Source organism: Anguilla rostrata, chromosome 11 (assembly GCF_018555375.3).
Source record: "Anguilla rostrata isolate EN2019 chromosome 11, ASM1855537v3, whole genome shotgun sequence".
Taxonomy (NCBI): domain Eukaryota; kingdom Metazoa; phylum Chordata; class Actinopteri; order Anguilliformes; family Anguillidae; genus Anguilla; species Anguilla rostrata.
In genome coordinates this window covers 3,309,822-3,336,551 of record NC_057943.1, presented here as the reverse complement: position 1 = coordinate 3,336,551, position 26,730 = coordinate 3,309,822, and the positions used below count along the sequence as shown (strand labels likewise).

The 26,730-nt window shown below is 45.7% G+C and overlaps 1 protein-coding gene across 9 annotated transcripts in view; it reads right to left on the bottom strand.

Annotated features, from left to right (window-relative positions):
• Positions 1-23,821, bottom strand: part of LOC135235236 (leucine-rich repeat neuronal protein 2-like) — an 88,966-nt gene extending 65,145 nt beyond the window's left edge. For 4 of the 9 annotated variants that reach the window (XR_010324327.1, XR_010324325.1, XR_010324326.1 and 1 more), the window contains exon 1: positions 23,411-23,807. The gene's annotated coding sequence lies outside the window, so the exon portion shown is untranslated. Of the gene's footprint in view, positions 1-13,275; positions 14,086-23,393 lie in introns of those variants that run through there. The other 5 variants (XM_064300526.1, XM_064300524.1, XM_064300527.1 and 2 more) reach the window with 3 other exon arrangements.
• Between the last annotated feature and the right edge of the window lie 2,909 nt (positions 23,822-26,730).

Here is a 26,730-nt window from a genome sequence, read left to right as displayed (position 1 = left end):
AAAGCTGACAGTCTGATTTTGATTTGATTAGTTTCAGAGCCAAAATAAGAAAAAATGAAATGTGTGTCACTGTCCAAATACTTAAGACTATATATACACCAGTCCATAAGTATTATTCAGCATGTGTATGTATGCTTTAAATAAAAATACTGCAGCGGTCCCATACCCAGGGAGAAGACTTGCAGAGAAGTGAAGAGAGAGAACCTGTACAGGCTGAGATTGGCAGGGCATGAATTATGAATAATGCATGTGTATTACAGAATGAGGAATAATCCACAGTTCCATTTCAGGCTCCTCAGAGGTAATCCGCCACATGCTCGCTCGTGTCAGAGGAGTCGGCTCTCACTCTTCTCCTCCACAATCTGAAATATTCTGAATTATTTCACACGCTGATTTAATGTCCTGCCTCCAAGACCAGGAAACAGGACTCCGGGACGGTTCTGGACTGTAGTAACGAAACAAGAATACTCTTACAGGCATAGGCTCAATCAGTTACCGTGGTTATGTGAGAATACTCTTACAGGCATAGGCTCAATCAGTTACCGTGGTTATGTGAGAATAGTCTTACAGGCACAGGCTCAATCAGTTACCGTGGTTATGTGAGAATACTCTTACAGGCACAGGCTCAATCAGTTACCGTGGTTATGTGAGAATACTCTTACAGGCATAGGCTCAATCAGTTACCGTGGTTATGTGAGAATACTCTTACAGGCACAGGCTCAATCAGTTACCGTGGTTATGTGAGAATACTCTTACAGGCACAGGCTCAATCAGTTACCGTGGTTATGTGAGAATACTCTTACAGGCACAGGCTCAATCAGTTACCGTGGTTATGTGAGAATACTCTTACAGGCATAGGCTCAATCAGTTACCGTGGTTATGTGAGAATAGTCTTACAGGCATAGGCTCAATCAGTTACCGTGGTTATGTGAGAATACTCTTACAGGCATAGGCTCAATCAGTTACCGTGGTTATGTGAGAATAGTCTTACAGTCATAGGCTCAATCAGTTACCGTGGTTATGTGAGAATAGTCTTACAGGCATAGGCTCAATCAGTTACCGTGGTTATGTGAGAATACTCTTACAGTCATAGGCTCAATCAGTTACCGTGGTTATGTGAGAATAGTCTTACAGGCATAGGCTCAATCAGTTACCGTGGTTACGTGAGAATAGTCTTACAGGCATAGGCTCAATCAGTTACCGTGGTTATGTGAGAATACTCTTACAGGCATAGGCTCAATCAGTTACCGTGGTTATGTGAGAATAGTCTTACAGGCATAGGCTCAATCAGTTACCGTGGTTATGTGAGAATAGTCTTACAGGCATAGGCTCAATCAGTTACCGTGGTTATGTGAGAATAGTCTTACAGGCATAGGCTCAATCAGTTACCGTGGTTATGTGAGAATAGTCTTACAGGCATAGGCTCAATCAGTTACCGTGGTTATGTGAGAATAGTCTTACAGTCATAGGCTCAATCAGTTACCGTGGTTATGTGAGAATAGTCTTACAGGCATAGGCTCAATCAGTTACCGTGGTTATGTGAGAATAGTCTTACAGTCATAGCTCAATCAGTTACTGTGGTTACATGAAAATAGTCTTACAGGTAGAGGTTCAATCAGTCTTACAGGTAGAGGTTCAATAGTCATAAAAGCAGAGGCTCAATCAGTTACTGCGTTTACACGTGAGATGTTTAGAAGGAGCTCAATCTTTTTACAACCCCCTGCAACCTGGAGACACCCCCCACACCTCCCTTTTTATTTCCCAAGCACAATCTGTCTCGAGGCCAAGAGCCGGGCTAATTCCAGGCATCGTTTTGGTGAAAGAACGAAAATAAGACGGCTCATAAGCAAAGAATATTAAGCAGTGCGTAGAGCAGAGGATGCTGGGTAGAGCAGAGCATGCTGGATGACATTACGGTCCATTAAATTTCTTCTGGCTTTAAAGCTTTATTTATGCCCTACGGCCAAACAAACACACAAACAAAAAAAAACATCTTTGTTCTTAGATTTGTTTCACTTAAAGTCATGCTGAGTATTAAAATCTCAATAAATTACACAGCAGAATAACTTCTTAATTGTCATTAATGTCTATTTTTACATCGTCTATTTTTTTTTGTCAATGCTCAAGTTTTTTTCTTGCATAATAGTTTTTTTTTTAAAACACTGGAATTTAACTCAGTACTCCCATTGACACACTGATAATTAAAACTGTGCAAACCCTTCCACTGCAAGCTAAATGCTTGCATTTCAAAACACCGTAGAAATATGAAAAATATAAAAGATATTGTTCTCTCAGATTAACACAGTATGTTGTCAAAGCTGTAGATGGAGAAAGAGAGAGAGAGAAAGAGTCTGTGTGTCCAGTTACGCTTAAAAATCTGCACCTTTAAATACATGCCCACATTCTCCAGAGTGCTTCCCAACCTGCAGGGTCACACACACACACGCACGCACACACACACACACACAATATTTTACTCACACACACATGCATACACATACACACACGCTATGGTACACACACACACATGCACGCACTATTGTCACAAACACACACACTACTGTACACATACACAGACATATTGTACGCACACTTACACACTCAAACACAATGTATGTACACACACACACACACACACACACACACACACCCAGACGCAGCATGAGTTTCCATTCGGTGCAACATTTAGTTTTCGCCCGCCTGTCCCCTGGGTTTGTGCCCCGAACCCATGAAACCCAATCCCTGGCCCCCCTGTCCCGCACTGTGGAGAGGTATAATGGTGTGGACTCGACCTCTGGAGCCGCTCCGCTCCAAGGTTAATTAACGATGAGCTGGAAGAGACTACAGGAGCGCCCTGTCCGTCACAGAGCTGAACACAGACTACAGGAGCGCCCTGTCCGTCACAGAGCTGAACACAGACTACAGGAGCGCCCTGTCCGTCACAGAGCTGAACACTGCTCCCCAGCTCCGGCCTTAACCGAGGCACGCCTCAGCCCAACACACCGCACATTAACACCTCCATCAGCCCAACACACAGCACATTAACACTTCCATTAGCCCAACACATGGCACATTAACATTTCCATTGGCCCAACACATAGCACATTAACACCTCCACTAGCCGAACACATAGCACATTAACACCTCCACTAGTCCAACACACAGCACATTAACACTTCCATTAGCCCAACACACAGCACATTAACACCTCCACTAGTCCAACACACAGCACATTAACACCTCCATTAGCCCAACACACGGCACATTAACACTTCCATTGGCCCAACACACAGCACATTAACACTTCCATTAGCCCAACACACGGCACATTAACACTTCCATTAGCCCAACACACGACCCATTAACACTTCCATCAGCCCAACACACAGCACATTAACACTTCCATCAGCCCAACACACAGCACATTAACACTTCCATTAGCCCAACACACAGCACATTAACACTTCCACTAGCCCAACACACAGCACATTAACACTTCCATTAGCCCAACACACAGCACATTAACACTTCCATCACTTTCGCTTCTGACAGCCTGCAAGCAGTGCTAAAATGAAAACAAAGGCACACGATAGGTAAAGCATGATTAGTTGTCTTTAGTAGTAGTCTTATTTGCAATATTTAGCAATTATTCCCCCCCACAACCCCCCATCTGATCCAAAACCCACAGTGCAGAACATCAGGTGGGCTTTTTTTATTTATTTATTTTTTTTAAGCGAGCTGGGATGCAAAGAGCCCCACGGCCACTGGGGACACTTCCACACTCGAGCTGTCAGTTTGAAAGTCAGGATTCTGAAACGGAGTGGCGGCCATTATATCACACGGGTGAGAAAACAGATGCGAAGAGGAGGAGGAGGAGGAATCAGGCACGGCTTAAGGTTCATTAGCTGCTGGATTAAATCTAAAACCTCTCAAAGTTTCCTTCGGGGAAAAGGCTATTCAGCCTAACAACAGCAACAACAAAAACCCCACATTCATTTTTATTCCGTATTATTATAATAAACTTCCCTTTTATCCTCATAACAGCCTGGCGCTTTCCCGTAAAGGCCATGCATAGCCTCATCGTTACAATACCGCGCCAAATAAACACGGAAATGCGGTTTTCTTTTTTTAATTGTTTGTTTGTTTTTGTTTTTGATTGAAAAGCACTTAAATGAAATGGCCCGGTGGTTTTGATTAAACACGGGGGCGAATATCATAAGTGGTGAGACCGCGGCATTTTCGCCCCTACAGTATATATCATGTCACAATATTGAAAGCCTTGGAGCGTTCCCAAGCTATAAATATCCTGCGTTTTTGAAAAGAGCTTCTGCAGAGAACATTAAAGAAACTGAACTCCGAAGGTCCCACATTTTTCTCTCGCTGTTCCTCCGGATGAAGGACGGGCCCCAGTTTACCCTGCAAACGGGGAGTGATTCGCCAGACCCGGGCCTTGTGACACCCCCCTGGAAGTGGGCGGAGCCATCACACGACATTCGTCCAATCAGCATGCTTAGCTTTGCTTTGACTCCGCAGTTACGAGTTGAATGATTGGAGCAAAGTTATTAGCCGAGATGACGGACAGTGTGGTCATAGCCCGGTGGTCATCGGTAAGGATTTGTTATGGACAGTGAAGTGCTTTGATTGGTCCATCCACTGCCTGAGCTCCAGTAGTCAGCTCCCTCCCCTCATCACAAGACGTAAAACGCCCTCAGCCCCACTGTGCCCTAAACCCTGCCCTCCCCACCCCTATCACCACCCACGCCTCGCCCTCCACACCCTCACCCCTGCCCCACCCTCCTCACCGCTACCCCTACCCCTGCCCTCGCCCCCACCCCCACCTTCTCCCCAGAGGCTCGGAAACGATAAACAGATCACCCGACAGAGACTCTACAGGATGGGTTGTCATGGTGATGGCAGCAGAGCGTTCCTCTACTGTGAGAGAGAAAAGAGAGAGAGGAAAGAGAGAGGGAGAGAGAAAGGAGAGAGGGAGGGCGAGAGAGAGAGGGGGAGACAGAGAGAGGAGAGAGGGGATAGACAGAGAGAGAGAGAAAGAGAGATAGGGAAGAGACAGAGAGAGAGGGGGGAGACAGAGAGAGGAGAGAGGGGGGAGAGACATAGAGAGAGAGAGAGAGGAGAGAGGGAGGGGGAGACAGAGAGAGAGAAAGAGTGAGAGAGAGAGAAAAGAGAGGGAGAGAGATATGGGGGGCAGGCATTTCAATGTCCTTTTCTCTCTCTCCCCTTACAGACCGGTGATAAGCTGGCTGTTCCATCAGCACACAGTTTATGTTCAGAAGTACTGCACGATCCTATTTTTGCATATTATTATAATTACCATTATTAATAATACAGGGCATTGATGGGCAGTGGTAGTTTTACCCGGCTCTCGTGTAAACGTACAGCATACCAGGAAATGTTAGCAGCACATATACAAATGTAAAAAAACAACACTGACCCGGTGGTTCACATGAGCTTCTGCGCTAACGTTATTTTGCTCAGCTGCATTTGGTAATTGATTGCCGCAGTAGTGTTAGCTGCAGCGTAAGAAGCTGTCATATTTTTGGCAGTTGGAATATGAAAGCGAACAGCATATGTCAGGATGAATTAAAGCGCTGGCAGTGAAAACTTCTCCAGACGCGCCGCTGCCAGGGAGCGGCGACGTCTCGGTGCACGCGGGAGTGGGACACGCCTCTCGGGATCCCAATCGCCTCGACGCGCACGTTCCTCTTTCGTTTTTCCGCCAGGTCGCTCCGCCCAATCACGTCGCAAACGCTCGGCACAACATCCGCTGACGGTTTTTTGAGAGCGCGGACAAGCGCGAGCCATCCAGGCTCAAGGCGATTTCAGGCGCCTTGTCTTATCCCGCCGCAGTTAGGGAAGTCACGCTCGCACAGACACGAGTCGGAGGAAGACGCTTCCGTATGCGGCTCTGCAGGCCGACTGCAAGAACCCGATCGACCAGCTGGGGGCGCTGATGTGTGACTGCACATAGTCATCGCAGCCGGCTGAAGCCCTCCCTCCCTGGATTCAGTACCCATCCACCCCTTAACAATCAGGATTCAGTACCCATCCACTCCGGAACAATCAGGTTTAAATACCCATCCACTCCGGAACAATCAGGATTCAGTACCCATCCACTCCGGAACAATCAGGATTCAGTACCCATCCACTCCGGAACAATCAGATCAGTACCTCACTCCAGAACAATCAGGTTAAATACCATCACTCCGAACAATCAGATTCATCCCCATCCACTCGCACGTCCAAATTCAGTACCATCCCTCCAGCCAATCAGGATTCAGTACCCATCCACTCCGGAACAATCAGGTTTAAATACCCATCCACTCCGGAACAATCAGGATTCAGTACCCATCCACTCCGGAACAATCAGGATTCAGTACCCATCCACTCCGGAACAATCAGGATTCAGTACCCATCCACTCCGGAACAATCAGGATTAGTACCTCACTCCAGACATCAGGATTCAGTACCCATCCACTCCAGAACAATCAGGATTCAGTACCCATCCACTCCAGAACAATCAGGATTCAGTACCCATCCACTCCGGAACAATCAGGATTCAGTACCCATCCACTCCGGAACAATCAGGATTCAGTACCCATCCACTCAATATGTCTTAATAACCATTATAACCTTGCCAGTCACTCTGACGGATTAAAACATAAAGTATCTAACTGGTAATGGTAAATGGACTGCATTTATATAGCGCTTTTATCCAAAGCGCTTTACAATTGATGCCTCTCATTCGCCAGAGCAGTTGGTTACGGGTGGTGTCTGTCAGGACCTTCGACATGCGCGGGGTTGGTTCAATCGGTCTTTTGAGCTTGTCGCCATTACACAAGCGTCTGATCACATTTTTAGATTTCTGCCACTCTATCCATGCAGGCTTTCCAAATCGCTCGCGCTCGTCACACTCACAACAGCGCTGTCAACACAAGCACGGATTCCACTCACGCTCTCCCAACCCCTTGCTTTATTCATATTCAAATTCAATGTGGATAAAACTTTCAGCCAAATAATTACTTTCTCGTATTTTATAAGCCTTTATGTGTGCTCCATCGGATTTCGTTACTTTGATGTATAATTTATCTAATTGTGCTGTTTTTTTTTTTTTTTACTATGAATATATTTGTTTTTAGCTTTGCAGCACTTTGTGCACCTGCAAGCAATAAAACAAAGTTATTATTACTATTAATAACTACTCCAGCTACTGTGCAATAATATTACGTTTCAGCAACAGATGTGTTGTCTTTTTTTCCCACAGAATTACTGCATTATTATTCTTTATAAAATACTTTTAGAAAGTTTTACTTTAAGTGGTTCGGCACACCGCAGAAATGGCGACACAGGCAGCGTGTTGAAAGTTTCACCGTTTTTGAAGTGCAGATTTAGCCCCTATGGAACCCCCCCCCCCCCTCGAGGTGCCCCAGGCTGTCGCTGTGAAGGCCGGCACAGCCCCCGTGGAGGGGTGTCAGGGCGGGTTCCTGTTTTTTTGGGATGAAGGCTGGAAGTGTACGTGAGCAGGCCTCCAGCAGGAGGCGGAAGCGAGCCCTGTGGATTATCCAGGGAATTGACTTTTCTGTTATGACCTGTTTTTTTTTGTTCTGTTTTCGATCCTCGAGCTGACAGCTGAGAAAGAGGGCAAGTCACCTTTATCCGCCCGTGGCAGGCGAGACGGGGCACCTGTTACCATGCCGACCCTCCTCAACCCCTGGGGGTCAAAAGGAAAGCTGCATCTGCCCCCCACCTCCAACCACTGGCACGAGGGTCAGCCATGTTCACTCCTGAAATTCAATCCATTTCTCAGGCTAGTTTCCTGAGCTGTGCTCTCCTGTACCGTCTGACTCCCAACGGGTGTCCTGCTCCACAGCCATTGCTACAGGCTACAGACCGGCTATGACAGCTGTGCAGGTATGATCACTTCCTGGTCAAAGGTCAAAAGGTGAGTGAAACGGGAATTGGAGGAGGTCCTGAATGGTCACAGAATGCCTGAATCACCATAGAGATCCCTAATTTAGACAAATTACAACACTTACATATTAAATGCTACATTGCCAAAATGCTTAATTATTTATGCTTATTCCTTTTCCCCCTAGATGATAGGGGAAAGTATTCCACCAAATCAAGATCAAGACCAGCAGAAATCCAAACCTAACTGGATTTTCTGTTTTAAAGGATTTATTATTTTATTTAAAGATTGCAATAGCGAAGAAAAAAAAAAACAACTAAAAACTTTCTTCTGAATCGATTTATTTTGCAAAGGCAGAATTAGGAGAGGTGTAGGGGCTGCCAAAGGCATATATTACAGGCACACAGACGTTAAAAAAAGAAATTGCTAGACATTCCTTGTCCCAATTAGTCCCTTATATGGCACGCAATGAAACCCGTCCCTGTTTTATTGGGCGTTTTTAAACACCTGGGCGCATTAATTATGGATCGTCATGGTTTGAAAGTGAACGCTGCTGCACAGTGATGTGACTTCCATCTGAATGTGCTGCATTGCAGGGAATGTGCCACTCGCACTAATGCAGCTTTATGTCTTTATTCTTTTACCTCGCCCCCCCCCACACCCTCGCCACCCCCCCCCCCAACTCCTCCGTAAACCATTCCCAGGGCCCCGGTAGAGAAGCCCAACCGACGCATCGACGTTTGAAGCCCCCGCCTTTTTGAGATTCACACGGACGCGTTTTTTTAAAAAGAACACCGCACCAAAGCGGGTCCGATGTCCGTTTGAAGCGAGCTCCCCCCCAAAAACCCCTCCGCCCGCCCCGCCCCTGCCCCCCCACCCCCCCCGCGTTCTTTAGCGGGATCCCCCCCCCCCCCCCTCTTTCCCGCTGGGTTCGCGGGAATCCCCGACGGGGGGACGATACCGCGAGGATTAGGCAGGACCGTTTGCCGAAGGGGGGGGTATTCTAATGTTACTGTGCTCCAGTGATAAGACTGGGCTGAACTTTTTTTTACTTTAATACACACATACAGACTTACACAAGCATGCGTGCAAGTACGCAAGCCGTAGGTTATGTGCCCTTGAAACTGCGCTGTGCAGTGTGTGTGTGTGTGTGTGTGTGTGTGTGTGTGTGTGTGTGTGAGCCTGCATAAAGATACACACACACAAGAGAATGCCTGAACACTCTGCAGCCCACTCAACGCATCTTCTGAGAGGTGAGCGCATCCTGAAATGAAGCAAGATATGGCTCAGTACTGTTTAGAAGTGTGTGTGTGTGTGTATGTGTATGAGTGTATGCATGTGTGTGTGAATGCGCATGTGTGTGTTTGTGTGTGTGGAAGCCACTAGGTCAAGTAAGCGAGTGGGCAATATCCCTGATATATATCATTATTTATAAAACAAATATATGATATAATCATGTACCATAATGGGTACTAATAATATAGTATACAATGACATTTAAACTATTATCAACAATAATATCAACACTATTATTACTCTGAATGTCAGCACAGTGCATTGGGTCAGCCATTCGGGTGACATCACAGCCTACGGCCCAATCGATTGGTCGGCATTCAGGGTTTTCTCTGTAACCCTGACATCTTCTGCTCGCTCCTTCATAATCACTGTGCGATGAGGTTTACTGCGTTTGATATCATAAAGGGAGAAATGGTTTATGGGGCACGGTGGCGAATTGCAGGGAGGGGTTATGTATAGCGAGGATCTGCTACCATGGTGACAGACACAGCAGTATCTAATAGCAACCGGTTGCTAGGGAGCCCGTTCTGGACGGGGGGGGGGGGGGGGGGGAAAACAGTGTAGGAGGACGTATTGTGTGTGTTTACAGAGAGCCTGTCCAAAAGAGAGAGGGACAAGGTTCCCTTTGCAAAAGGAGAGCTGAGTCTGCACTGGGAGTCTCTGAGTCCCCTTGTGTAAAATGGGGATACATAGGGTAACCTCCACAGCCCCCAACAACCCCAGCTCCTCCCCATGTTCCGTTTCAGATGCATACTGAACTGGAGAACACTTTAACTATCCCATCCATAACCCCCCCCCCCCCCCCCCCCCCACCGGCAAGACATTTCCCCACCCCAGTCAGCTCAGCTACCTATGGAACGTTCCCCCACCCGCGATGTCTCTCTGCTCATGGGAGCAGGCAGTTGCAGGAACTAACCCAAGAACAAAAAGATATTACACATCGATTATCTTGATTGAGAACACAGGTCCCAATGCTAATGGGTGTGGTCAGTGGCAGGGACTCACCCAAAAACAAAAAGATATTACACATCGATATTATCTTGATTGAGAACACAGGTCTCCCTTCTAATGGGTACGATCAGTGCCAGGAACTCACCCAAGAACAAAAAGATATTACACATTGATATTATCCTGATTGAGAACACAGGTCTCCCTTCCAATAGGTACGGTCAGTGGCAGGAACTCACCCAAGAACAAAAAAATATTGCACAATGATATTATCCTGATTGAGAACGCAGGTCTCCCTTCTAATGGGATTAGGCAGTGGCAGGAACTCACCCAAGAACAAAAAGATATTACACATTGATATTATCCTGATTGAGAACACAGGTCTCCCTTCCAATAGGTACGGTCAGTGGCAGGAACTCACCCAAGAACAAAAAGATATTACACATCTATATTATCCTGATTGAGAACACAGGTCTCCCTTCTAATGGGATTAGGCAGTGGCAGGAACTCACCCAAGAACAAAAAGATATTACACATCGATATTATCCTGATTGAGAACACAGGTCTCCCTTCTAATGGGATTAGGCAGTGACAGGAACTCACCCAAGAACATTAAGATAAAGCAGGAAGACTGCAGTAGGGCTGCCTGGCGGAACTCAGGGAAGCAAAACAACAGGCTTTTAGCCCCAAAGAGTCTTCACCCACACTTATCCTGACTCCCCCCCACCTCCCCTCAGTTAGGGGGATTAACAGGTGTCTTCCGCTCGAAGCTAGAACAGGATTATTTGAATGCTGATCCGAGTGTGCCACCGTGTCACAGCTTTTAAGCCAATTTGAGGTGCTTTGATCAGTCGTTCTGAGCGCACGTTTAAGAAAGTTACATTTTTTAAACTTTTATACTCAAGGTTAAGGACATCTTAAACCTGAATATCAATTAAAAACCGGGCCGTGCTCCTACTTGGCCCCTGTTTGGCAGGAGTTTACCTGCCCTTGCACCTCAGAGAAAGGTTCATTTGAGCAAAGCGCATACTTACTGAAGTGCCTAAAGGCACCTGGCTCGCTCAAACAAACTGCCTGGAGCCGCTGTCAGTAAATACACACTGGTCTTCAACCTTCAAGCCACATGTTTCTGTACCATTTTAATTGAGTTATAACAACTTCTTGTACTTTTTTTTAAGTTGAGTTGAGCAAAATTATATTTATGATTTACAGTTTACTAAGTAGTCCCTGTAGTGGGTTCAGGGTGTTGTCATTGCACCCAGAATCAAGGTGTTCTTGAAAAGAGGCCTGTTCTGACAGGTAGATGGGACAGAGAGACGCACGCACGCACGCACGCACGCACGCACGCACGCACGCACGCACGCACGCACGCACGCACGCACGCACGCACGCACGCACGCACGCAAGCTTCACCTCCAGCTGGAACGTCACAGGACCACATGCTCCACAGCGCCTCCGTACCCATGGGGACTCGCGTGATTGGTCAGCGAGAAGAAAAGCAGCGCTCTGATTGGCTCTGCCCTGCCTTCCCCGTCCTCTCTCTGTCTGTGAGAGCCTGATGGTGCCGGCCGGCCCGGCCCGGCCTACCTCCCGACACAAGCCACCGCCCCCCCTGGTTCCGTTTCCGACACAAACATTAGCCTCTCAGCGCCGCTATCAACAAATCACAGACCCCAATTAACGCGGCTCAGTATCGAGCGGGGCCCGCTGCTCGCAGAAAGCCCTCGCTTGCTGTCTTTAAACACCGCTCTGCAGAGCATACCGAGGCCAGACAGTGGAACGCAGAGGCAGCGGAGGGAGGGAATCAAAGATTTTGGGGAAAGGGGGAGAAGTTGGGGGAGGGGGGGATGGTAGAGAACGCCCTCCGGAAGTCACACGTGTCCACGGGCGCTGTTAGGCCCCCTAATTTGCATCTCCTAATTAGGTTATAATAGGAAGCCGTCTGGGGCTCGCAGGCAGACAGAGTCGTTAGCCCGCTCTTACGCAAGAGCAATTAGCAGGACCGGCGCGGCTTTGAGCTTATCCACCTCAGAAATACAACAGGGCTGCTCAGCCCAACCCGCCGGTGCTGTTACTACTGCCTCCTGCGTCCAGTGTCCCTAAAACTGTGCTGCAATCACTGCTTCCTGTGTCCAGTGTCCCTAAGACTGTGCTGCAATCACTGCTTCCTGTGTCGCTAACTGTGCTGATCTCACTGCTTCCTGTGTCCAGTGTCCCTAAAACTGTGCTGTTCTCACTGCTTCCTGTGTCCAGTGTCCCTAAAACTGTGCTGCAATCACTGCTTCCTGTGTCGCTAACTGTGCTGATCTCACTGCTTCCTGTGTCGCTAACTGTGCTGATCTCACTGCTTCCTGTGTCGCTAACTGTGCTGATCTCACTGCTTCCTGTGTTGCTAACTGTGCTGATCTCACTGCTTCCTGTGTTGCTAACTGTGCTGATCTCACTGCTTCCTGTGTTGCTAACTGTGCTGATCTCACTGCTTCCTGTGTTGCTAACTGTGCTAATCTCACTGCTTCCTGTGTTGCTAACTGTGCTGATCTCACTGCTTCCTGTGTTGCTAACTGTGCTAATCTCACTGCTTCCTGTGTTGCTAACTGTGCTGATCTCACTGCTTCCTGTGTTGCTAACTGTGCTAATCTCACTGCTTCCTGTGTTGCTAACTGTGCTGATCTCACTGCTTCCTGTGTTGCTAACTGTGCTAATCTCACTGCTTCCTGTGTCGCTAACTGTGCTGATCTCACTGCTTTCTGTGTCCACTGTGTTGCTATAACTCAGGCCTAACACCAGTGCTTGCATGTTGCCATATGGCCAGGACACCCTCACAAAGAGAGATATTAATATGCGTGAGAGTTTCCTGTTGAAATGAAGGAGATTTAGATACATTTAAATAGATAAACACTTCACAGCATGTCACCAGACGCTGAGCTTAAGTCTTAAGTTCTACAGACACACATTTGTAGGCCAGGATGTAGAGGACAGCTGGTCCACTTATTGGTCTTTATTGGCACTTAACAGAGTGACTTTTACAATGCAAACACACATGTACTGCATAATAATAATAATAATAATAATAATGATGACAACAATAAGAAGAATACATTTCACCTTATGAAAAAACAATAATGCTAATACATAGCTTTTAATTAAACTTAAATCTGTAATCTCAGCCAAGGGATTCCATTTAGAATGCAAAATGTAAAAAAATAAATAAAATGAATGCGTGCCTTTGACAGCCTAATACATAATGTATAAATAAAACCCTTCAACATGGAGCAGTGTGTTTAAGATCAGCTTCCCCTTGTCTTGCACAGTATCAACTTTGAAGGTTTATGGTGTTACGGGAGTGTTGGAGATTAATTCAGCGTCGTCTGAATTCAAAAAGCGGGAGGGGGGTGGGGGGGGCGGGAGCGGGGGGCCGACCCGACTGCAGCATCTCTGAGTCTCTCATTGAGTCAATTTGTAGCTGGTCGTTCTCTCGTGAGAGTTTTGGAGGGGGGAAAAAAAAGAAAGAACTTCAGTGGCTTTTGATGAGGAGAGGTTCGACCGGTGGACGCCCTCGTCGTTCTCAGGATGGGGCAATTAGCCTCCCCTCTGTTCCCCCCGCCCGGTATCCCGGGAGACGAGGACACGGTGTGGGATTCTTTAAACGAGCCCCGGGTCGATCGTGCCCCCGACCCCCCCGCACCCCCCCACCCCCACCCCCCGCCTCCCACCTCTCTACAGCTCCAGTCCCTTTGAGGCTCAGGCTTTGTGAGTCAGGTGCTCCACACCTCTACGTACCTCAACACTCTCTGGCGTCCCCCGCCAAACGCATTTCTGTTTCCGGAACATTCCTGGAAAAACCTCTTTACGGGGTCAATTTTCAGGAAACATCCTGCGTATATATGTCTGCACTCCAGCAGGTCACTGCAGCACTGTTTTTGAAATGTCATTTAAAAAAAAGAATCAGAAAAGAATAACGTCATTCGCGTTAATTTTATTGCAAGATTTTTTTTTTGCAACAATGTTCAGCGAATCTAACATTTTGGTACTTCTTTTCTGAACATTCTGAAATTTTTTTCGCCCCAGTAATGAACGATAACCATCAGAGGACAATCCCATAGGGGTGCGGAACATATCTGCATGACCTTGACGGGGCGTTTGGAGACTATTCTGGGCACAACATCACGTCACTATGTTCCCCACGCTTGTGAATTCGGGTTCGAGCGGGGTGCGCGCGCCCTGCAGATTCAGCTGCCCTGCGGTAAGTGACCTAACGAGCGGACGCACGCTTGTTAGCCGTGTTTACGGGGGGGTAAGTGCCGTGACAAATCCGCCAAATTCGGAACCAGGTGCTGAGTGCCCGCCCCATCCGCGGCCCCTTCCTGTAAGAGGCTCTGCTGGAGACAGGAGGCTTCCTGTGCCGTCAGCGCCAGCACATTAGCTATGGATCTTCTGTCTTAAATCACGCGCCCGCATGAATATTCACGAGGAGCCGCAGAGTCGGAGCGCGCTGACCTTCATCGCCGGCGAAGACGGGCCTCTCGCCCGCGATGCTGCAGAGCGCGACCGTGCGGCTAGTCAGTGTGTGGTCTCAACACACCAGTGTGCAGTCACAACGCACCAGTGTGCAGTCACAACGCACCAGCACACGATCATAACACACCAGTGTGCAGTCTCAACACACCAGTGTGCAGCCATAGTCACAACACACCAGTGTGCAGTCATAGTCATAACGCACCAGCCAGCGTGCAGTCACAACACACCAGTGTGCAGTCATAGTCATAACGCACCAGCGTACGGTCACAACGCACCAGTGTGCAGTCACAACGCACCAGCCAGTGTGCAGGCACAACGCACCAGTGCGCAGTCGCAAAGCACTAGAGTACAGTCATAACACACCAGGGTACAGTCTCAACGCACCAGAGTACAGTCACAACACACCAGTGCACAGTCATAGTCATAACGCACCAGCGTGCAGTCATAACGCACACGGTGCCATTGTTGAGAAAGCGGGTCCGAAGCTCAGGAGGAGGCCGGCTCTCGCAGCCCTGAGGAAGGCGCTATGCTAATCAAATTAGCGCCGTAATGTCAGAGCAGGGAGGTCTCGCCAGTCCCTGCTCCGCAGCGGCTGAGCCCAGCTCTGCTCATACATCACCCTCCCTGCTGACACCACGGGGCGCGGCACAGACCTCCCAAACCTGCACCACCGGCTGAGCTCAGCCATCAGCAAGTGCAAATGCAAATGCACACTGCAAACACTGAGCAAATGCGCACTGCAAAACCCTGAACAAACGCAAATGCACACTGCAAACAAAAATGCACACCGCAAACACTGAGCAAACAAAAATGCACACTGCAAACACTGAACACATGCAAATGCACACTGCAAACACTGAGCAAATGCAAATGCACACACCGAGCAAATGCAAACAGTGTCCAAAGAAAATGAGCACTTATATTATTTAAATTATCTGTGCTAATACTTTGTAACAAAGAGCTTGTAAAGAGCTTCGTACCCTGCTGGCCAGCCTTTTCCAACTCTGGCACTTGCATCTTGGAGGTTCTACAGTACTTCAAATTTCCCAGCATTCCCCATTCCCCCTCCCGCCCCCCCCGTTTATGAATGTGTCACGCGCGTGAGAATTATGAGAGGTGTTAAAGGGGTGATTATGGCAATAACACAAAAATATGAGGATCTGAAAGCCGAGAGTCTGCGGGCATTTTAACACCAATGTGCTGAGCTCAGACCTTCTCTGCCAGTTACAAACACTCTTCGTTTGTCTCATTCTCTGGGTTTATATCTTATGCACTTTATGCAGCATATATAATTCACACTGTTATTTATAATCTTTTTTTTTTTTTAAAGTTTATGCATTTGACTGACACTCAGACCTCCAAGGCTATAGTAGCATGCTACAGTAGATTCATATAATTCCACAGGGCAAAATAAAAAAAGCAACACCACAATCACTGAACAGCCAGCTTTACAGCAAGTACCCAAGAAACTTAAAAAAGAGCAGCAACACAGACAACACAAAAATAAATAAATACATTAAAACATCCCCCCCCCCCTGAAAAAAAAACCCCCACTCCGTCCTTCACCTGTAGCCCACAGCTTCCGAAGATTCTGATTGGTCCACACAGACCATTTCCCGCTAATGCCAGGCAGCCATCGGTTGCCAGGAAACATAATCATACACAGACTGACACGGAATACAAAGAAGATGAGGAGAGTGCGGTGGGGCTTGGGGTGGGGTGGGGGCAGGATGTTGGGGTGGGGGGAGGGGCGGGGGGGGGCGTGGGTAGATAGTAGCAGAGGTTGTAATGGCAAGCATGTGCATGGGGGTGGTTGTGGGGGGGGGTTAATATCAGTCAGAAACGTAGAGCCGCTGTGTCGTTAACCCCTCGCCAGTGTTAAGCACGTTAAGTGTTAAGCGTGTGTATGCAGCACCCTCTCAGCTCAGGGGCAAAGACACGGCTCTAATTTAATTTCACACATGCACACACGTACAGTGCAGACTGCAGGGTGGAGAGCTTGTAACCCAAGATACGGCACTGACATTGTTCTCCTGAACAAGGCATCCCCCCCCCCCCCCCCCCCGAATTCCTTCAGGAAAAATCCAACCATCACAAATGAGACGAGGCTGTAGAAGAAACTTTAAGCTCTGTAAGTCTAAGGCATCTGCCAAGAGCATGAATGCATCTTGATTAACCCTCTGAAGGGTAGGTTTTTTTTTTTTTTCGGAATGTTGGAATTCTAAGACAGTGTTCTAGAACTCCACTGCCATCAGTTACCAGCCATGATTGTTACATCAGCATTAGAATGTTCAGTTAAGAGAATTCTAATCAGATATTTATGATGTCACAGCTTAAAGGGTTAAAATACAGCACTGACTGACAGCTGACAAGTGAGTAATTGGTGCACAGCTATAACGCAGCGCGACTCGATCAAAGCTGAACCAGAGCGCTAGCTTCTGACAGCGGCAAGCGCAATACAATACAAAACGTCTCAATACATTTACATAATGTATATGATGCATATGTACACTTGCATGTTTTCTTTCCACCCACCATGTAATAAGTTTATAAACAAACTAATAAGCTATTGCTTCATAAAAAAAGCACATAAATAACAAACAAACAAACAGAGCTGCAGAGATAGCAATCTGATCTACTGAACGGAAAATTCTGGATTTCCTCTTCTTACATTGCAGCTTGTCATTGTCAGTAATGCACTGTAGCGTACAACCTGTTTCCCCCCTGATCAATGCCGAGTACAGATCAATGTTCAGGGCGAGGGGTAGCAGGCACATTCCATCTCCGCTCGCACAGCGTATCTGATTCATAATCAGGGATAATTTACATGACCTATTCCGATATTTATCTAACCCACACCACACACCACATTGATTTAATCCCCCCCCCCGATATACCCCTGCAGGGTCTGCATCTTAAACCTGCTAATATGGACTGCAGCTAAAGGTGCCTCATTCCTCTAGATTATGTATCCACGGTGAATGACTGATTGTTTACGTTACCATGGCAATATCGACCTAAGACTCGGAATGTTCTGAACCTTTCCACAGTGTGAGCACCCATAACGGGCATGATAATAGCATGTAGGCAGAAGATCAAAGGTATTCTGCATCAAAATATAGCTACATAATACACATATACTAAAAGCTGTGCAGCATAGTAAGTAGGCCTACTCAAAACATGATGAAAATGATAAAACGACATTTCGTGCGGTTCTTGTGTGTGCCGCCAACCACACATTACTGAGAATTATCGAGAATGTTAAGCGTCATTATTGCTACGGTCAGCCCAGGGAATAGCTGTCACAGTCACACAAAGGAAATAAAGACGCTGGCTGAATTATTTTACTTTAATAACGATGCCCGGCTTCAGCTGTGGCTGACACTTCGTGTGGGGGGGGGGTACAGGAAGACCCCCCGGGGGTGTCCGATGTGCCAGCGATGCCCGCTGGTGATGAGTCACCGTTATGTTGGCCAACTGAAACCTAACACCAACCTCCCACCCTCTGGGCTGGAGTAAAGACAGCCGTACATTACATTTATTTGGCAGACGCTTTTATCCAAAGCAACGTACAATAAGTGCATACCAGAGGTCAATAGAACAACTACAAAACCACAGGTCCCATAGCCATGAACACAGTAAGTCCACTTCACACAGTAAGCATAGGCTAGGTCAGAAAGTTATGTTAGGTTGAACTAGGAGGCAAGACAGCGAGCTACAACATCAAGATAGCAATACAGGTGCAATATAAGTGCTGGATGGAGATACAAGTGCCACATGGAAGTGCAACAGGAACAAAGTAGAAGGATACAAGCGATAAGAGTGATCCTAGATTGGGAGTGCCCTGCAGAGTAGTGATAGTTAGTCCAGGTACAGTCTGAAGAGATGCGTCACCCAGTACATCACCCTGTGGGACTACCGGGCCACAATCGGCACTGGCACGGTCCGGATTCAATACCAGACCAGGCCCATCCAGGTACCAGGCCCACTTTAATGGTCTTAACGAAGGTGCAATGGTACCACTAAAGTCATATTTATTCATTCAAGTCTCAAACAAATTTCAGGTGCGAGGAACCAAGTCCAAATCAAGTCACAAGTCAACATGCTTATTTTCAAGTCAATTCAACTCAATCCAGACCAACAAAGAACCCATTTGTCGCTCATTTTGTTCAGATAAATACATTTCTCTGAAAGAATGTGAATATAGATTTCAATGGCTCTTTATTGGGACCAGCAGAATGCAATATAAAATCAAGAGTTCATGGTCTCCTTGCATTTCTAAAGGAAAACAATGAAATACGCTGTATAAAATTTTCCCCTTAGGCAATATATTAACATTCTACTTAAATGAAAGGACTTGATAAAAAAAACTTAAAAAAATGATTGGGATGGCAGGTATGCCATCCCGCCAAGTTACGCCTTGGCGGGGGCATGCCCCCATACCTATACAGCACCGAGAGTTTGGCACTTTTCAGGGTTCCCCACAGAAATAACCACAACAGCCACAGACACTCAGCCCTTAAAAACATTAAATTCTGTACATTCTGACCCCATTTCAACAGACAGAATTCATAAACAACTTCACATGTCCACACAATAAAGCCCCAAACTAAGGGGATTTTGCGTTTTCTCCTTCTTCTTCTTCTTCTCTTTCTTCTTCTTCTTCTTCTCATTCTTATTTTTCCTGCCGCCTATCCCACTAACAACATGTCTCCCCATTGGACATTTCACTAACACCAGCCAAATCTGCCCTACACGACCCAATCAAAAACGCGCATACACACGCAAAATACCCATACATTTTTATTCTGAAACATTTCCCGTTCAAACAGCTAGTCCGCCTGTGGCCTAGTGGGTAAGGTTACAGTCTTGGGAACATGGGATCGTAGGTTCAAGCCCAGCTTAGAACACGTTTCTTTAACCTGCTTCAACCCTCACTAATAATTGTCTACTAGCCTACTTATCAATTATTGCTTTTGCACCATATTTACCCGCCGTTCACCGTTCAGTTATTAACCGGCTACAATATTGCTAAGCCACATGGATTCAACGGGAGCTCTTCTGTGCTTACTGGCCTGTGTTCTTTAAAACCACCGGCAGGTTTGCTAATGATATTTCACGCATTGCATAGCTATGGCATTAGCTAACGAAGTCACGGCAAATGTATTCCTTTCATTAAAAAGTTACACCAGTTCACCACTGTGCCATTTCTATTAACTATATTTCTTCACTTGGCTACCGTACTAAACTTTCATATCAGCAAACGCCACGTTTCTATTTCTACATTCATGTTACCTCGCTCTGTTCTCTATCTAGCCACATACGCTACGAACAATTACTACTTATGTACATTCTGCAACTCCGCAATTTGAACAGCTAATCCATCCGTGGCCTAGTGGGTAAGGTTACAGGCTTGGGAACACTGGGTCGCATGTTCAAGCCCAGCTTGAAACACGTTTCTTTAACCTGCTTCGATCCTCACTAATAATTGTCTACTACTTCTTAATTATTGCTTTTGCACCATTTCTACCCGCCGTTGACCGTTCAGTTATTAACCGGCTACAATATTGCTAAGATATATGCATTATGACTTATCGTCTGTACGTTCAGTTATTGACCGGCTACAATATTGCTAAGCCACATGGATTCAACGGAAGCTCTTCTGTGCTTACTGGCTTGTGTTCTTCTTGAAAACCACCGGCAGGTTCGCTAATGATATTTCACGCATTGCATAGCTATGGCATTAGCTAACGAAGTCACACACTGGTAAACCTCACTCACTCACGGCCACCCATATGCATTTCATGACGCAAATGTATTCCTTTTATTTAAAAGTTACACCAGTTCACCACTGTGCCATTTCTACTAACTATATTGCTTCACTTGGCTACCGTACAAAACCTTAATATCAGCAAACGCCACGTTTCTACATTCCTGTTACCTCGCCCTGTTCTCTATCTACCCACATACGCTACAAACAATTAGTACTTATGTACATTCCGCAACTCCGCAGGTTGAACAGCTAATCCGTCTGTGGCCTAGTGGGTAAGGTTACAGGCTTGGGAACACTGGGTCGCATGTTAAAGCCCAGCTTGGAACCCGTTTCTTTAACCTGCTTCGACCCTCACTAATAATTGTCTACTACTTCTTAATTATTGCTTTTGCACCATATCTACCCGCCGTTCACCGTTCAGTTATTAACCGGCTACAATATTGCTAAGATATATGCATTATGACTTACCGTCTGTACGTTCAGTTATTGACCGGCTACAATATTGCTAAGCCATATGGATTCAACGGAAGCTCTTCTGTGCTTACTGGCTTGTGTTCTTCTTTAAAACTACCGGCAGGTTCGCTAATGATATTTCACGCATTGCATAGCTATGGCATTAGCTAACGAAGTCACAGACTGGTAAACCTCACTCACTCACGGCCACCCATGTGCATTTCATGACGCAAATGTATTCCTTTTATTTAAAAGTTACACTGGTTCACCACTGTGCCATTTCTACTAACTATATTTCTTCACTTGGCTACCGTACAAAACCTTAATATCAGCAAACGCCACGTTTCTACATTCATGTTACCTCGCCCTGTTCTCTATCTAGCCACATAGGCTACACACAATTACTACGTATGTACGTTCTGCAACTCCGCATTAAAACATTACATTTAAAATCATGATTCACTCATAAGTATAACTACTAGCACTGAACATGAGAAAAACACATTCGTGCAATAGATTACATTACAGGTAAATAATGTGTGCAGTGTTATTTGACCCTCCACTTCAACAACCAATGTTCAATACCGACTGTTATGTAAACCATTTGATAAGGAATATAAGCTCGCTCATGGTCACTCCATTTACTTCGCACTATACTCCATGATCATGTCAACCTTCACCTACATGCCCATTCTGCTAAAAACATATTGTTTCAACTACGGAATTTCGTAATTTCATTTTAATTTCTCTCACACTGTTGTTATTCTCTCATATGCAAAGCCTGCTCGGACATATGCGTCTGCTCCTATTCTCCACTATCATGTTTTCCGGTTCTAGTTTAGCAAAACGGCGAAGAGGATTCCTACCTGCAGATTAGCCTATCAAAATGCCTTATAAACCTTACAAACACTAAAAGTGCATCTCCACGAAATAACAGACAATGGAGCAGGACAGAAGGATAAACCTTACAAACACTAATAGTGCATCTCCACGAAATAACAGACAACGGAGCAGGACAGAAGGCTACACAAGTTGCGACCTAGGGAGTTATAATTCTACGGGCGTGTTGATTATTTTGTCAGTCAAGGCTCGTTGGATGGACGTCAAATCCGTGAGTACATACCATATTCCATCTGCGTTTCTGATGCGTTTACGCTTACGCCATTGCATCCTTTCTCACAGCCACTGTTTTACATATATAGCAAACCGAAACTGCTGAACGGTACACGCTCATCAGACTGTACAGATTCACACAACGATAGCCATAATCCACAACCGTTTCTTGCAGGGTCGCATTTCTCACTCTCATAATAAAACGCTTTGCAAAAAGAACTGATATCTCATAAAAAACACGTTTTCAACGTACAAAAATGCCAAGTTACTAAAAAGTATTGATATCAAAATGACGCCAAGTTACGATACTACAAACAATATAGGCTATCTTGCCTCACCGAAATGACATAAGATGTATCTCAAAGCAATGCTACCCAATATTTCCTCAGTTCTTTCAAGTCACTTGGCCCTGTGTTTTCTAATCTTACCATTTCACAATGTCATGCAAACTTTCTGTCAGATCAAAGAGACAAATATTTCGAATTGCCTCATGGAACACATTGAACATTGTACATTGAAATTAATGTATAAATTAATTAATGTACAGAACTGCTGCTGAGCAACGACAGGAAGCACATTTCTCCAGAAAACATGTTTATACTTGCTTCTGAACTGAATTTGAGTACATGTGCAAGTTATTGTATATTTGCTACGTACAATAAATACTGCATGTAAAACACATATTGTACATACATACATAGAGAACTTCTTTATCCGCATGGGGACATTTCCCTGGCAGCATCTTACATTCACATTCACGAACACACTTGTACCAAGAAACATACTATCATTCACGCAACAGAAAGCCTGGGCAGCGAAATACATAGGCCTACATACCAATACAAATTGGACATACACACACCTATTCAATCAATCTTGACTGTGAGAGAGCCATCCACACATATATTTGGCCTGTTCATGTGGTGCATGCTTATACACAGGGCCAAGTGACTTGAAAGAACTGAGGAAATATTGGGTAGCATTGCTTTGAGATACATCTTATGTCATTTCGGTGAGGCAAGATAGCCTATATTGTTTGTAGTATCGTAACTTGGCGTCATTTTGATATCAATACTTTTTAGTAACTTGGCATTTTTGTACGTTGAAAACGTGTTTTTTATGAGATATTCTACTTACACTATTAAGCGTGTTACTTAGCCTCAAGGGTTGCACTGACAGAGAACATCTCCGAGTATCTACGGGTTTTATTTTTACAGGGTTATATAAATCGGTGTGGACTTTTATTTGAATCTTAGTGGATTTGTTGTGCAGTGAAGGCCGGAAGGTCAAGTGATCTCTCTGCGCGCGGGCTGTTTAACATTAGTTAGCTATAGCTATAGCCAGCCATGAAAAATTTAAAACAACGTTAGCCAGCCACTTACCTTATCCCGGTGGAAATGGAGTAGATGCTTGCTTGTCAAAATTCGAGGTGTTCGCCGCTTCTCTTGTCACCGGTACTCCTTTATTTCCATTACATTTGTCTTTATAATTCAACTGAAATACTACAGGTTGAGAAATTCTTCGTGACAGTTACTCCACTGGCTAAAACGTCCAGCGTTAGGTAGCACTTACTAGCAATTTGATTCCTACCATTTTCACAACCAATCAAAAGTTCCCTCAGCACAGGTATGGCAACAGTCAGCTGATCGATCACGATTATTTGGTTGTTTTCACGGATGGAATAACTGATGCGCTGGCCATTTAAAACAGGTCGATTTTAAAACAGAGAATGGGACAGATTCTGTTGCTCGCTATTTTAGTGGCGATTTAATTTCAAGTCTAGGGTTCACATCCAGTCAAGTGAAGTCAAATTAAAGGTCGAGTCCAAGTCAAGTATCGAGTCAAAAATTGCGACTAATTGGCTGGAGTCAACACCTTGTTCTAAAAGAAACTTATACCAACCTCGTTGTTACAGTTTACATTATTAAATGTAAGGCAATATGATAGTTAACACAAACACTTCCATTGTGTAAAAGCCATGAAGTGAAACCGAAATGAGTCACCTACTAATTAAACGGTGGTTATCCTTATCAGGACAATTACTGTTTTTAAATGCTGCATTCTCTATTTTTTGCTCACAAATTACCATCATGCTACTAACACCCCACTCCACCCACAAACCTTCAGGCACACACAGACACATGTGAGGACAATACAAACACATAACATAATGTAATGATAAGAATAGGCCATTCAGCCCAACAATGCTCACCATTTTAAAACATTGAAGTGCACACGTGCACACCCGCACACGCACACACACACACACACACGCACACCCGCACACACACGCACTCACGCACACCCGCACACACACGCACTCACACACCTGCACACACACACTCTACACTCAAACCAAACACAGTGAAGTGCACACATGTACACGCACACGCATACACCAAACACAGTGAAGTGCACACACGCACTCACGCACACACACACACACGTACACCCGCACACACACGCACTCACGCACACGCACACACACACACACACACACACACACACACACACACACACACACACACACGATGCCATGAAGCCCCACTCTAGCTGAAGTAGCAGCAGCACTCAGGAAGGTTCTCACTCCAGGACTGAGGCTACCGGGGGATTACCAAAAATTTTGGGTATCCAGCCAGGTGTGAAAAGTAGCCAAGTTTCCTCCCAAGGGTGTTGGCACCTGGGAGGAAAATGGTTCTGTTGACATCATTTTTGCTAAAATAAATAAATAAATAAATAAAGCAATCTTTAAATATGTGTCTAGAACTAGCCAGCCAAACATTGGTGTGCAGTCAGCCATTCAGCCCACAGCAGGCCCGTAGGGAAACTCACTGATCTCACAGCCTCACGCTCACATCACAAACCACAGGGCATGACAATGCGCAATCAGCATGAATCATTTAGTACTGTATGAGCTGCCATCCATTGCTAATACTATAATAATAATCATAATAATCATAATAATAATAATGATGTTGTTGTTGTTATTATTTTACTACTGGCTGCTTGTTTTGTCTTGTTTTGGCATGAACACTTAATTCATTTCCAGATTTCTCAGTCTACATAAGACTTAAATGTTGTTCTGCTTTTCCGTTTTTATCCGGGAGTTTGTTTATCAGCCCAAAAGGGGTCAGTGAGAAGGGTCGACAAATAATTTTCAATTTTCCCCTCAAACGGCTCTGACCGGGTTTTTCAGTTTCCTCTGGGACACTGCTGTGTTTGTCACTTTTGTGAGCTCGTTCAGTTGTAACAAGCACGGAACCGTCCAGACCCACGGTGCAACTCGCTTCCGCAGACACATTTTAGCTGGCACCACCTGCGCGTGCGTCCCACAAAACGCCCCTGAAAGGTCATCCGTGAGTGAGTGACTGAGTGAGTGAGTGAGTGACCACAATTTGCCATACATAGCCCACGGCGCGCAGGAACTGGAAAAAATGTGCACCATAAATGTATTGATTGAGTGAGTGAGTGAGTGAGTGAGTGAGAGATTCAAATGAATCTTCGTCTGTGCGCTACTTGACTGCTCTTCTTTGGCGTTTTCTTGGCTGGAAGAGTGGCATTTTCGAAACTGAAGAATAAATGCTTTGTTATCTGCTAGCTCGAAACAATACTGATACAAGACACGGTATCCTGCCAAAATTGGGAATCAATTTTCTGTCCCTTCCAATATCGTTCAGCCTTTCTTTTGCGCTCTCCCTGTTCGTCTGACTGCCAGAGTCTTCCAAAATACCTTCTTTTTTTTTTTTTTTGAAAATGCCTGCTTGCAGTTGTGTTTCTTTGCCAAGATGGGTTAGTATCTTACTTTCCTGCAAACCTTTCTTGAGAGCATTGTGAAATGCCCGTACAGCGAGGACAGCTGGCATTTGGATCTCTTACAAGCAGTACTTAAAGATGCAAAGAAAGGATGTTCGGCCTGAGCAGCTGGTTCCTAACGGAAAGCCTATCTTTAGATAAGGAAATGTTTCTGAACTGTTTGGTGGTAGAATCGGGGGAAAAAACATTCGTATCTATCCTGTACTGGTGTTATCTCTGATGTTTTAACCACTAACCTTTTTTTCAGACAATTTAAGACAAATAAAACAAATAACTTAAATTGAAAAGTTTGGCCACCCCTAGGTCAAATGTGTATGTTGACCCACTAGTGTAATGAAGCAGACCCGATTTGTACATGATTAAGCACGACATCTTTTTTCTGCTTGAGATGACAGGTGCCGTAGCCACGGAGACGGTGGGAAACGAGCCCTGTGACTTACCCTCTGACTGACTGGGAGCTCACAGAGCAAACAGTCTGCTGTACAACCTGGCCTGGACGGACACCGAGGGCAGCAGGCTAACCCCACAAATCCACTGAGACAACAAACCCCCCCCCCCCACCCCCACCCCCAAAGTCAACTGTAAGTTATGGCAAATTTGTCCTTAATGTGGGAGTTAGAGTAAAATGATGGCCACAAAGCCTTTTTCTTTTAAGCTTTAAGAGAATATCTTGGGGGGGGGGGGGGGGTTGGATTGGATTAATGGTGACAAAAGAAAAATGCTTCTAAATCAGGCTGCTTCTTTGAAAGTGGAGAAATGTCCTGATAAGCCAGAGATAGAAACTGTGGCACCAGTTCCCTCCCTCTTCCTCCCTAGAGATCTGGGGGTGTTGAGAAGATAGATACCCCAAAGGAGCACATCCCCCTCCCCACAGGGAGTAGCTCTGCCT